Source organism: Sylvia atricapilla, chromosome Z (assembly GCF_009819655.1).
Source record: "Sylvia atricapilla isolate bSylAtr1 chromosome Z, bSylAtr1.pri, whole genome shotgun sequence".
Taxonomy (NCBI): domain Eukaryota; kingdom Metazoa; phylum Chordata; class Aves; order Passeriformes; family Sylviidae; genus Sylvia; species Sylvia atricapilla.
Genome location: NC_089174.1, coordinates 35,567,958 through 35,582,409, shown reverse-complemented (window position 1 = coordinate 35,582,409; position 14,452 = coordinate 35,567,958). Strand labels below are relative to the sequence as shown.

The 14,452-nt window shown below is 43.8% G+C and overlaps 1 long non-coding RNA gene across 1 annotated transcript in view; it reads right to left on the bottom strand.

Moving 5' to 3' along the window:
- The window catches only part of LOC136374636 (uncharacterized), a 47,322-nt gene extending 37,559 nt beyond the window's left edge, over nt 1–9,763 (bottom strand). Inside the window, exons 1-2 of the long non-coding RNA XR_010745941.1 lie at nt 9,620–9,763; nt 8,926–8,974 (exon numbers count right to left, since the gene is read on the bottom strand). This is a non-coding gene — a long non-coding RNA (uncharacterized lncRNA). The remainder of the gene's footprint in view (nt 1–8,925; nt 8,975–9,619) is intronic.
- Nucleotides 9,764–14,452: the final 4,689 nt, after the last annotated feature.

Genomic DNA, 14,452 nt, shown 5'->3' with positions numbered 1-14,452 from the left:
CTGAACCCTCCTCCCACACTTGAAGATATGCTCGAGGTTTGTGAGCAAAGAGTTCCACTAATAGGCCCATTGGGAGACCAACAGAGAAGGAGACCTGCTGTGCCGCTGTGGACACCGGAACATCAGACGCTCCACCAGCCTCCCACACTCCAGCCCAAAGGAAGCGCTTCTTTTGGGGGAAGGCTGATAGGCCCTGTGCTTTGTGCAGAAAAGGGGGGCATTGGTGCCAACAATGTCCCCTCAAAAAGGAATTTGATGAGTTCAGGGATGGGAAGGGAAAGGGGAGGGATGGTAAGAATCCACAAAGGATTCAAAAACACTAAGGGGCGAGCGCAGGACCACCCAGCGCGATGACCACAATCGGGTGGCCCGACCCAAGAGGTGGGGGGTGGAAGGGAAGAAAGGGAACAATTACAAGAAAATAACATTATCCCGGACATGTCTTCTAAACAGATTGTGACAACAGATCCTCTCCAGGATCCACTGGACGCGACAGGACACCTGACTCTGCCACCTCCATCAACCACCTTGATGATGACCTCTTGATACGAGCCATTTCGGTTGAGCCTTGTTGAGCCGCTCGATCTGCAGAATCAGGACTGGCACACCGCAGTGGTGTCTAAAGAACAGGGTACGTGGCATCGCATCAAGGGAAAATTTGTTGTTGTTGGGGATTGCAAATATACAGCAAAGGAGATTGAAGTCACTCCAGGGCTGTTAACATCCGACCCTGTGCACTTTGTTTTATGGCTGCACTGTCTACACCCACCAACCTTCCTTCCCAAAGGACAAATTATAGCCCAGGTCATTCCTGCAGATGCCGAAACCATTCCACAAGTGAACACGGTGAGGCCGATTGGGGAGGACAAGCCTAAGGAAATCTGTAAACTCACAGTGGGTGGGGAGACCACAACGGTTAACGGTCTCCTAGACACTGGGGAGGATGTGACAATTTTCCCTGAAAGACTGTGGCCATCACATTGGGCTTTGCAACGTGTGGCTGGTCACGTCAAAGGTGTAGGGGGTATGCAACTGGCCCGACAATCAAAGAGCATGGTGCAAATTGAGGGGCCGAAAGGACAATTGGCAACCCTTCGTCCTTTCGTTTTGGACTATGAGGCACCCCTGTGCGGGAGAGACTTGATGGCCCAGTGGGGGGTCACAATTGACACACCCGACACTCCCAAGGATTTTTGGGCAGCGGTCACTGAGGGGCGCCCCATCCAAAAACTGAATTGGAAAACTAATGACCCAGTATGGCTGGAGCAGTGGCCTCTATCAAGTCAAAAATTGAAGGCGCTCAATGAGCTCATGGAGGAGCAGCTAAAAAAGGGCAACATCGACGAGACCACTTCCCCGTGGAACTTCCCGGTGTTCGTCATTCAAGTCTGATAGGACCAGGTGGCGCCTCCTCCATGACCTCTGAAAAATTAATGAAGTGTTAGAAGACATTGGTTCCCTCCAACCGGGAATGCCCTCCTCAGCCATGCTCCCCCGAGATTGGAATTTGGCTGTAATAGACATCAAAGATTGTTTCTTTCAAATTCCTCTACACCCTGATGATGCCTCGCGCTTTGCTTTCTCGGTCCCCACCATTAACCAAGAGGCCCCGCGGAAGAGATACCACTGGAAGGTTTTGCCTCAAGGCATGAAGAACAGCCCTGTCATCTGCCAGTGGTATGTCTCTTCCCTGCTGTCCCCTGTCCGTCCAGCCGCACACGAGACCATTATCCATCATTACATGGATGATGTGCTCGTGTGTGCCCCAACCAACGACCTGTTGACCCACACGCTTGACTTGACAGTGACTGCACTGGTTGCTGCAGGGTTCAAGCTGCAAGAGTCAAAGATTCAAAAGATGTCACCCTGGAAGTACTTAGAGCTTGAAATCGGCAAACGGACCATTGTTCCACAAAAATTGGATATTAAGACCAAAACTGAGACTCTTGCAGATGTCCATCAGCTGTGTGGGGCCTTAAACTGGGTGAGGCCTTGGCTGGGTCTGTCCACCGAAGACCTGGCCCCCCTCTTCAATTTATTGAAAGGGGGAGAGGGGTTGAGTTCCCCTAGGTCACTCACTCCAGAGGCGAGGAAAGCCCTGGAAAGGGTTCAAGCACTCATGTCCACAAGGCAGGCCAGTAGGTGTGACCCTGACCTGCCATTCCGTTTCATCATCCTGGGACAATTGCCACACCTCCACGGGGTGGTATTCCAGTGGGATGGGAAGATACCCACCATTCCCAGGAAGGACCAAGGCGGAGAAGATCCTCTCTTGATAATAGAGTGGGTCTTTCTAAGCCACCAAAGGTCCAAAAGAATGACGCGGCCACAGGAACTGATGGCAGATCTGATCTGGAAGGCTAGAGTCTGGATTAGAGGACTGGCTGGATGTGATTTTGAGTGCATTCATGTGCAACTGGGCTAAAATTGGGCCAAATTACTAAGGCGATGCTGGAACACTTGCTTCAGGAGAATGAAACTTTGCAGTTTGCGCTGGACAATTACTCAGGTCAAATTTCCATTCATCGGCCTGCCCATAAAATTTTTAACCAGGACGCTCAATTTAAATTGGCTCTAGAGAGTGTTCAGAGCAAAAGACCCCTCGATGCCCTGACTGTTTTCACAGACATGTCCGGAAGATCCCACAAGTCAGTGATGACTTGGAAGGATCCTCAAACTCAGCAGTGGGAGTCAGATGTTGCAGAAGTTGAGGGATTGTCTCAAGTTGCTGAGTTGGCCGCAGTCATCAGGGCCTTCGAGAGGTTCTTTGAACCATTTAACTAAGTAACTGATTTGGCCTATGTAGCTGGAGTAGTGTCCAGAGCAGAGAGATCTATTCTGCAAGAAGTGTCCAATATCACACTGTTTGACTTGCTCTCAAAATTGGTCAAGCTGATCTCCCACCGAGAGCACCCATTTTATGTGATGCACACCAGGTCGCACATGGATCTGCCAGGGTTCATCGCAGAGGGAAACAGGAGAGCAGATGCTCTCGCTGCCCTTGCTGAGATGGCTCCACTGCCGAATGTTTTTGAACAAGCAAAGATCAGCCATCAGCTCTTCCACCAGAACGTGCCAGGTGTGGTTCAACGTTTTCGCCTGACTCAAGACCAGGCCAAGGCGATTGTGGCCGTCTGTCCCAACTGCCAAAAACATGCCCTCCCCACCATGAGTGCGGGAGTGAATCCCCGAGGACTTAACAGCTGTGACGTGTGGCAGACGGACGTCACACACTTCCCCCAGTTCGGAAAGTTGAAGTATGTGCACGTCTCTGTGGACACTTTCTCAGGTGCTGTCTACGCGTCTGCCCACACAGGGGAGAAGTCTGCTGATGCGATCAAGCATCTAATTCAGGCTTTCTCCTGCTTGGGCTTCCCAAAGTCTTTGAAAACCGACAATGGCCCTGTGTACAAGTCCAGGGAATTCTGCAGTTTCCTGCAGCAGTGGGGTGTGGAACATAAGACAGGCATCCCCCACTCCCCAACAGGCCAGGCGATCGTGGAAAGGATTCTTTTAAATCGGAAAAGAGTCCTGTGTCAACAGCACCAGGTTCTTAAGATCGAACCTCCCTCAGTGCAACTTGCCCGGGCTTTGTTTACGGAACTTCTTGAACTGTTCCTTTGAGTCCCTGAATCCACCGATCATCAAGCACTTTGGAGGGAGCGGACAACTGGCTCTCTGAGAAAAGCCGAAGGTCCTCCTCAGTGACCCGGAGACCTCGGGAATGGAGGGACCTCACAATTTGGTCACCTAGGGGCGTGGGTATGCCTGCATCTCCACACCTGCCGGTTTACAGTGGATCCCCTCAAAGTGGGTGAGGCCCTACATCCCCAAGGCCCCTGGAAAATGGGTGTCACAAGTGTCGGTGGCCTTCTGGAGAAGGAGGAAAAAGGAGACAAGTCAAATGTGAGGATTTCCTTGCCCTATCCGACCCCCATAAGTGGCTCTTCCCTAATTGTGTTTATTTTAAGTTTTCTTAGGTTGACAAGACCAGTACCAGGCCAGATGGAGACCCCCAGAGCAGCATACATCCTCCAGGCTGCAATGGTCACCAGTCTCCTGCAGCTGACCTACTTGTGGATCATTCCTCAGCCGAAGGCCAACTTTTGGAAGACCCTTGCAAAGGCAATGGGACAGGACCACATCTGCCTGTCTTAAGCCTCCGTCCAAGACCCCATGTCGTCCTGCCTCGTGGGTATCCCTTTCCAGGAGGGAGAGCTTCCCCATGCTCTCCTTCAATTGCGAAACAAATACAACAGTAAGGCCCCCGGTCGTGTCGCCCGTGCCCTTATCGATAGTTCTTTTCGTCGTTCTCCGCGGAATTTTATTGAAAACGGTCTTGACCGGAAGATCATCCTCCCTGTAACCAACGCCCTGGTCCTTTGGATCAATTGGGTGCCAGGCTTAAATCCAGCCCCCGAGAAGCTACAGGAGCTGGAACTCCTGGGCTTTACCAAAGCTTTCTTTTGCGTGCAGTTTGTTTTTACCCCGCCCGAGGGCCAGGAAAGATTTTTTACTCCTGTTTACCTGTTCAAAAGTGGACTGGATCACCCATGTGAAGATGGCATTACCTTTGATTTTAAACCCCTCTCCCTTCCCAAAGGTGTCTTCCTTATTTGTGGCGACCGGGCATGGCCAGGCATCCCCTCTCATCTGATCGGAGTTCCTTGCACAATTGGCAAGTTGGGGCTGTTTACCCCCAATAAAACCCAAATTATGGATTCGGCTTACAAAAATACTTCAAAACCTGCAACAGTCCAAAAGAGGGACTTGGCAAGTCTCAACCTGGACTGCAATTCGGACGTTATCCACTGGTCCAGGGCCAAAGCCACGGCTGTTACAGTTTTCCTGCCCTGGGTCTCGGTGGCCAAAGCAACGGGTGAATTAGGCAGATTGGAGTGCTGGGTGGCTAAACAAGCCAATTTAACCTCCAATGCCTTGTCAGCACTCTTATCAGACGAGGAAATAACGAGGCAGGAGACGCTCCAAAATAGGGCGGCGATAGATTATCTGCTGCTCTTACATCAGCATTCCTCCGAGGAGTTCAAGGGCCTTTGTTGCTTCAACTTATCATCCAAGGCTGAGGACATCCGAAAGTCGATCAACAAGATCAAGGACATGGTTGGCACAATAAAGAAAGAAGCAGGAGACTGGTTTGATCAAATTCTAGGAAAATGGGGTCTTTCAAGCTGGACTGGGTCCGTCATTAAAACAGGACTTTTGATTTTGTTTATTATACTCATCATTCTAATTGCTTTTGGACTTATTAAGAGACTGATTTACAGACTACTTTCTGTTTCTACCACACCGCCTGACGCCAGCCACGTTGTGATCCCCTCAGCACCGGAGATGATGGAGATGGAGGAAGTCTATACTCCTGAGGGACCTGAGGATGAAGTCTATACTCCTGTGACCTGAGGAGGATGGACAGTGGCCTGTCCCTTTTGAGGACAGGGCCCTTTTTTTTTGGCCCCCCAATCAGCAATGGTTTGGGAACCTATACCCAAATTCTGAGTATTTGGGCCCCCAGACACAGTTCTCCTCCTTTTAATTAATAAAACAGGGGGAGATGTGGTGGTGTGTTTATTTATGTTTAATGTTCATGATTTGTAGATATGATTTTCTGTAATGGTTTGTTTTTTGTAACCCCCCATGTTCCTCCCTATGTGGTTTTCCCCAGTCTCGGTTATATGTCAATCATTGGTTATATAACCTCCTGGTCTTGTCTGTCACTCTGGGGCCTCTCCTTGTGTCCAGAAAGTTCCAGGGAAGGCATCGAGTGATTGGGCTGGATCCAGGCCTCCCCCTCCCATTGTCCCCTGTATGATTGTTTCACCTGTCTTTTATGTTAAGAGCCACACCCTTACTGTGCCCCATTGGCCCCTGGTTGAACCCTCCCCTGTGTTACACCCCCTGTTAAAAGTTGCTGCACAGAGACCCTCAGGGTCTCTCTGAGGCTGGTGTCCCGAGGTGAGGACTCCACGTCCGGAGCACCAATAAACTCGTTTGGATCTACTCCTCAAGAGTCCCTCCTTTTGTTCCTCCTGCCACAGCCACGCTTCACTCCTGGCAAGCCAAGACCAGTGTGTTGCTGTGGTGCCAGGGCTGGCCAGACTGGTGACACAGGCACCGCCACACAGGGTATTCTTTTTTTAACCAGTCTTAGCCCTGGTTAAGGACTTCAGCTCAAGTCTAGATTAGACCAGGACTGAACCATCATGTCTCTTATAATGCTACTGGCAATGCCTGTGGGGCTGAAAAACTGTGAACAGACAAATGTTTCCTAAGTGTTTTTAAAGTGAGAGGATGGGAAGAAATTTCATTTGGAGGTTTTGTTTACTTAGTTTACAACTAGTCAGCTTGATGATTACCAAAAGTAAAAGAATATATTGATTTTGCACTATCTTGTTCAGCTCTGCACTGCATTGGGTCTAGGACTGGCTGATAAGGCTCTGTGCTAGATCTCCACTGTAAGCCAATATAAGTGTTACCATTAGAGCTCTTATGGAATCAAGGTCAGAAGTTATGGAGCTGCTCTTGTTGGAGCACTTCAGCACTCAAGCACACAGGAAATGGTACATTGTTTTTATATGGCAAGGTTTTGGTAGTGGGGAGCTGCATGTTTGACCTCAGTGAGGAGAGACAAGGGCTGGCCCCATGTCAGACACAGCAAGCTCCAAAACTGACCCACCACTGAAGTCCATATTTTGTATATGAAAATACCTCCACAGACTGTGTACAGCTATGGAAAAAATTCAGGTTATGGAATTGGTCTGAATGTCCCATCAGACTGGACATGAAAAAGAAAACAATAAACAAATTCCAAGCGCTGTCTGTTAATAAAGCATTACAAATAACATAAACAACACTTATGTAAATATTGCACTTTATATTAGCCCTCTGTCTCATTAGAAATGCATTATTTAACATGTGATATATGTATATATAACATCTACAATATTATTTAACAAAAAGTGGCTAAATGAACCAATCTGACCCTTCTAGTTAGTGCAATCATAATCTATTCTGTTTTTTCTGATATAAACTCTAAGAATCTTTAATGATAAAGTTAATTTTTTTTTTCATTTCAGCTACCTGACTTGCAATGTGTTCTTGAATAGCTAAAACCTGTCAGGTAAAGTCTAAAGAAGGAAAAAGACATCTGCAGAGGCAGGCTTTGTTTCTATTCCTGTACACATTTCTACCAAGCTCACAGAATTGCAGAATTGTGATGATTGGAAGGGACCTCTGAAGATCATCAACACTCTTGCCTAGGCATTACAACCACCCTGGCACCAGAGCTGCCCTGTGCCTCCACTTGGGATCCGCTCCCAAGAAGTTTGGGTGCAACAACAATAGAAGTGGCCAATCTCATAGCTGCCTTGCTGCTGTGAACATGTTAGAAGAGCCGGGTTTGAGGACAGCTTTTCAAGCATGTCTCACTTACAGGCAACTTTTGCATGCTCATCATCAAGCACTTTGCATCCTGGCACACATGGCCAGAATAGCCAGAGAGGTCAAAATCCAGAGTCTTGTAGTGGAATGGGATTTGCAGCCCTTCCAAACTGATTGTGTATCAACAGTGTTCCCTGGGTAAGCTTGTCAGAGGAAGACTTTCCAGAGTTTAGGCTTATGAGCTGTGGGGGTCTCTGCCCTCAGCCAAGGTTTTTTCCAAATGTACCTTCCTCATCAGTGTTTTTCTACTTAAAAATGGCTTTGTGGTTGCTTCAGTCTGCCAGAGCATTGGAGTCCTATGATTCTTTCATAAAAATAAGTCAAGAAAGAAAATAATATTAGAGAATAGTAAACAACCAGCAATGATGGCATGGGGCACGCTGGACTGAATGAGAAACAATCCCCGAGTTGTGTGGTCCATGGGACTGGTTTCGTACAGCTCATCCATTAGTAATAAAGTATCCAAAAGTATCCTGAGGTATGCCTCCCACTCTGGGCAGAGAGTACTTCTTATTCCCCCGTATTTCAGCTTTAGTCAAAGACAAAGCAGCAATTCTCAGGATTTCTGGGAGAAATGCAAAGCTTTATGCCATGGAATTTATTGTAATGACATGCTCTCAAGAGATGAATGCTACAATTAAAAAGAAGTTTGAAATCTCCAGACTGAAGGATTCTGACTACTAATCCATCATATGTATGCTTTTAAGCTGTTTCTAGCCATCATTTACTACTAACATCTAAAAAATCCCCTGCATGCTGTTTACACTGTGAGATTGTAATGATCCAAATGGCACTGACTTATGTTGTAGCATATGTTGTGAAAGCTTCTGACCCTCAGTCTTCCCCTGAGGAGTGAGAAGGTGGAGAGGCAGGGAAGAATGTGCATCTCCAACCATGGTGGATGCCTTCTCCTACTGGAGAAGTTTGTTGTTTTGGCAGGTACTTCTTCAAGTCTGTGACACCTTTATTAGATTTTTCAAACCTCTTTTCTGGCCTTCATATCTGCTGTGACTCTTTTGGTAAAGAGCTTGCAAAAGGTCAGTGGGCTCACATCTCTACCCAGCATCCATGGAATGGGGACTTCTCAGTTCCTCTCTCCAATCTCCCTCTGATACTTTTCTGTCTCTTTTCTGTTCTCTCCTCTGTGCTTCTCTGTGTTTCCTTGTCCCTCTTTTCAGAGGCCAGAGTGTGCTGCTGCCTCCCAGCTGACTGCTTTCCCTCTGGGGACAAGAAGGAGGGCAAAGTGGTACCACAAGGAGGGAGGGGGTGTAGAGAAAGGAGCCATGGGACACACAGTGTGGGGTGGGAGGGGAACGAGGGCTTTGACCACATGTGGAGTACTCAATTTCAAAGCCACCTTTGCAAAACAAGAACCTTAACACTGTTCATGAGCTCAGGACTGTCATACCGCAATAGGATTTTTGGTACTGTTTCCCCTGGGAATACACAGAAATATCTAAAATTTCTCACCGGCCCAAAGGTAAAAGATGACAGCAGTTATAAAAGCCTGGAAGTGGACCTGAAAAGCAAAATTCAAAGCAGTGGGAAATTAAAACCTCTGTACTATAGCTCCATGCAGCTATTATTTTCTGAGACAGATTTTTCAGAACACACTTTGATTTTCCACATGATGGCTGAGCCCATCACTCATTTTTGTTAGTGTTCTGTGTTTGGACTTCCCAACCTGCCACAATTCTTACGTGTTACACAACTAATATATGACAGGTTTGTTGCTGCTAATCAACCAATTTATTTAAAGCTGTTCTTCTTCCTGACACAGAAGGTGGCAAAGGCTTAAATTTAAAACCGGCTTTCAGACAACATTTTAAACAATATGCATGCCCAGAAAAATGTGTAATAACACCCATCAATATTGAAAATTTGACTCTTCTATCTCTCATTGTGAATGAGAAATACATCTAATAGATGCATATGTTTAATTTTGCTGTTTGCTATTTTCTTCAGTTCTTGTGTCACCTAGTTTCCAAAAAATAATTTTAAATTTTAAATAATTAAAACAGACGGATGACTGGAAATTTTTTCAGAGTTGGAATTAATTTTTATTTTGTCAACTTCTTTACTTCCTGGATGGGTGTTTGTTTGTTTGTTTGTTTCTTTGTTTTGTCTACCACAGTATGTCTTCACACAGCTAGAGTATACTTACTGTGATGAGAAACACTCTGGAAAGAAAGGCTTGAAACTGTTATGTATCCATGGGCCAACCACTTTGTGGAAATGACTGATCTCACTTTGAGCTTCCTGTTATTTAAGTTTTCCAAGCTCAGGTTTGCAAAGCATCAGAGAACTGACAAGCACAACATTTGAGAGAAGATGATAGAATAATAAGCGCACTCACTTTTCATCAAGTGAGTTTTCTGCAGTAATCATTCTTGAGCCCAAATAGGCCTATTACTTAAAGCACTGTATCTGGAAAACTCTAAGCTTCCATGTGAAAATGGAGTATTCTGACACTCTGAATTTTGTGTAGAATTTCACAGAGGCATGTTTGCTCTTTTGTCACCTCATCATCTCTGACTGATTGAAAACTCATCTCTAACCTCTTCATTCTCTGACAATAATGGGAAATTCATCGACTTTAAAAACTTCTGCCACTTTCTAAAATTTCCACTTTTTTTGAACTATTGCTTCCTTGCTCCTCTTCACTGGATTAAAGCTGACTTTGTTCCACTCATGTCCTACTGACTCAGCTGTGTGCTGTTTCTGTAGTTTCCCACTTTAAAAAATGCTTTTCTGAGCCCATCAGCTACATTGCATTCTATTTTCTAGTCCCTTCTCACAAACCTGTTGAATAGGTCAGCCTTTCTGACAATTAGCACATTGGGACCATCCAATCACAGTCATTCCTAGGTTTTGGCTTCCCTCACTCACAGCTGAATTTCATCCTTCTCCTGTTTTTCTAGTCTATTTTTGAATGGGGAGCAGCTGTAAATATATGTAATTAAATGTCCATGTAACTAATATCTGACCATGAAAAGGGAGAGAAGGCCATGCCAGGAATTAAGAAGTTTTCCTGTCTACTGCTCTGTGACAGAGTCACAGCAGTGTTCCAAATGCAACAGTGTCAGAGAAGTCACAATAATTTCAGAGAACTTTTGAGTTTGACTGTAGCTGAGATGTGATGTGTTAGTGTAAAATGGTGAAGTTGTAGATCTGTATGTGGAAAACATTGATTCAGTTACCTGTCATTTAACTGCAAGCACATGAATGAAAAATACATATTGTACATGGGTTCTTGAGATGCCACAGTCAGGGAAAAATTATGGAAAGGAGATTGCATGTAACAGATACTGTATAGGCTTAGATGTTTGACGCAGTCTTTCCAAGGTCACTCTGAAGTGAGATTGAAAATATCCACAGCAAATATGTGCTTATACAGGACTAAACAACTAACATATTCTCTTACTTGATTTACATCCAAATTAATGAACAAAACCTTTGGGTTTTGCCTCTTTTTTCCTGAAGAAACTCGAAGAATGACATCAGTATCTGAACAATGTAGCCTTTGAAGCTTAAGTAAAGAGATGTCTATCTAATGTCTATCTAAGGATTTTGAAATGGAATTTTTCCAGAGGGTTAGTTATATTTTATTGAAAGAGAAAAATCATTACTGGAAGCAGTAGTAATGTAAAATTGTATTGATGAGTTGATGACATGGCAATCATCAGTGACTCTCAAGCAGCTTGCCACACTGGAACCCTGAGGGGATGAATGCTTGTTATTACCCTCAGTGGCAGTGCAGTTCACAGATTGGTGAGTGTTGTCATCCTTTAAAAATAAACATTCTTCTGTTTTGGTTTCAGTTGAGATAGAGTTAATTTCTTCTCAGCAGCTGTTACAGTGCTGTGTTGTGGGTTCAGAATGAGAGTGATGTAGATAATACACTGATGTTTTGGTTTTCTACTAAGTTATGTTCATCCTGAGTCAAGGATTTGTTCAGTGTCTCATGCTCTGGCAATGAGTAGGAACACAAAAGAAACTTGGAGGGAGCACAGCTGGGACAAGTGACTTAAACACTCTAGAAAGAAAGGCTTGAAACTCGTATGTACCTATGGCCAACTATTTCGGTGCTTGGCCCATGGATACATACCTGTTTCAAGCCCAACTGGCCAAAGGGATATTCCACACCACAGAACGTAATGCCCAGTGTATAAACTGGTGGGAGTTACCTGGAACGACATCTGATCTGGGTGTGGAAACAGGGTCCAGCATCCTTCAGTGGGCAGTGAGCAATTGCATTGTGCATCACTTGGTTTTTCCTTTTTTACTAATATTATTTTAATTTGCCATTATTACTGTATTCTATTTTCAATTTTTTTTTCAATCATTAAACTGTTCTTATCTCATCCTACAAATCTTACCTTGATTCGCCTCTCCATTTTACAGGAGAAGGGTGAGGAGGAGAGAATGGATGTTGAGGGAGTACCTGTGTGGTGCTAAATTTTCAGCTGGGCGTAAAATCGCATTGACCCTCTTCCCTCCAATATGAGAATGTGAGCTGTAGATATAATTTCCACAGGTTGATTCATTTGTGTTACAGTAATTTGCTTTTGCTTTCATCTTGAATTCTACTTGCCAAAGAAACTGAATAATCTGCTGTCATTTGGGGAGGGATTAGAAAGAAAGGGGTGAGTGGAAGAAACAAAGTGGAAGGAGTGAAAGAAAGGTAGCAGAATCAAGTAGGAGCATTACTTTTATAGGACCAGGATGATGAAGTGGAAATAAAAATCAGAGAAAAAACTATCAGGACATCAAATAATTCAAAACCCCAGGAAAACAAACTCAAGCCACAATTACAATTACCAATTTTTTCCCCTATGCATTAAACCTCTTTCTATGGTATATTTCCTGATGAGGAAAAAAATGACAAAAAGATAGCAGATGATCCAGAATAAGAAAATCTTGGACCAGTTCTGACCTACACAATGTGAATGAAAACATTCAGTCCTTTGCTATGAGCAATCTGTAGATCTGCTAAGTAAGAAGGCCAGAAGGAGCTGTTTGTCTCAGAGTAACGGAGGCATCTTTCTAAAGTATAACTGGGAAATAAAGTGAAAGGGTTCAGTCTGGATGCCCTGCACTTCAACTTAGGAACATATTGATTAAGGTCCATTAAAACATTTCTTTGGCATAATTCCAACGATCCATTGAAGCTGCCACTATAACTGCCACTATTTTGAAGTTAAAACTTTGTAACCAAATACTTCATAGACTTCAAGAGTAATGATTCTTGTTACTCCAATTAATACAGGAAAGCCATACATGTGTTTATTATTCAACAAATAAGGTCTGTTTAAAAAGTTTATCTAGTTGTGGTTTTCAGTTATGGGGAAATACAGATTTAAGTCCTCTGGAAATGCCTTTGCAGATAGATGACAGGATGTTGGATATGTACCGTCTCAACCAGGATCATGCCAAGTGTCTTGGCTTGTCACCATGTTCAAGACCACCGTGAATGTTGCGCAGTAAATGGAACTCAGAGCTTCATTAAAGATTGTATAGAATTTATATGGGGAAACATCCAATCCAGCTATTTTCCCATAATTCAGTGAAATAATGGTCTCCTCAACTAATGCTTTTCTTACATCAGCCCTTTGTGTATGTAGGCATGTGGGGCACTTGGAGGCTGTTAAGGAGTGCATTAATTTTGTTTTTATGTGCATCGGAGCAGTCATTTTTCAAGTATATATCATCAGGGACCTGCCTAAAGGTTTTATCTTTTTGTTTACTTCAAGTTATTTCCTTTTATCTTGAATTTAAATGGACCTTGCTTTATTATGGTTGCTTTATTTTCTAAGCATACATTCCAGATACTTATTGTATCTTTTCTATCTTCCAGTGCTGCTCTCTTAAATGCTAATGTACAACATATTCTACATTGGGACTGGAGACAATTTTTTCTGTAAAGGCTGTAAAATGGAAGATTTTATGGTGGTCCCTCCACCACAATAATGTGTCTTTGGGTTTTACTTTTCATAAATCACAATTTGATATGGATCAATGAATGCCAGAATTTCTGTAACAACCTGCATTTCAGGAACTTAAAGCACTTTAAAAAAATCCCTGTGAGCAGATGCCTGAGAATGCTCTGAAAATGTTAGTAATACTGTGGTGTGTTATTTTCTCCCACATGCAGGACTCTATGAATATACTTTCAAACTGAAAGCACCACAAGCAACTCATAGTACTTTGGCTGCAGTACTGGGACTGGAACAGAAAATGCAGATGTGGTTGTCTACAGTCCATGCACAGCACCGGAGAAGGAGACTGAAGAGGTTCATTTGTGGGATTTAAGGAGAGAAGGGGTTTAGCTGGGTCAGATGGGGAGCTAAGGTTTTTGGATCAGGGTTATTATACAATAGTAGCAGAGTAAGAAAAAGCAGTTCTAGGGGAAGAAAGCTTGTTATTTGTTTGAACCATATTATTTCAGCAAAAATCCTTTAACAGACCTTTCTCATTATGTCTATAGTATACCAATGCAATATGCATGTTGTTTTCTGATATTTGGCTCCTTTCATTATTTTTTAGATGCAGTTTTAAGTTACTTGGCATTTTCATTTATTTATTCAAGCTCCAAATGTTCAACTGGAAGCTTTCAAATGAAACCTGATACACTGAAAAAAAAATATTTGGCTGAAAAAAAAACCCCAAAAAACCCAAAAAATTAAAGGTAGAGGGAGGGGAAAAAGTTTTCTCTTTTTTAGTTTAAATCCTTGATTTGAAAGCAGCTGCTGAAAATATGAGTAACCGGGTCCAGAGACTCCGAAAACAAAAGTCCTTTTTTGAAGAGTGGGAGACTTGGAAGATCCGGCTTAAATAATTTATTTCATGGTCGTATTTCTTTACTTTGAATGATTTAACATGTTCTGGAATAGAAAGCAGTTGATGAGCGGTGTCAGCAAATGAAAGAAATGAGGATATTTGCTAAACTGAACTTAATGACTACGTTCAGGAAATTCACACTTTTGCACTCAAATAT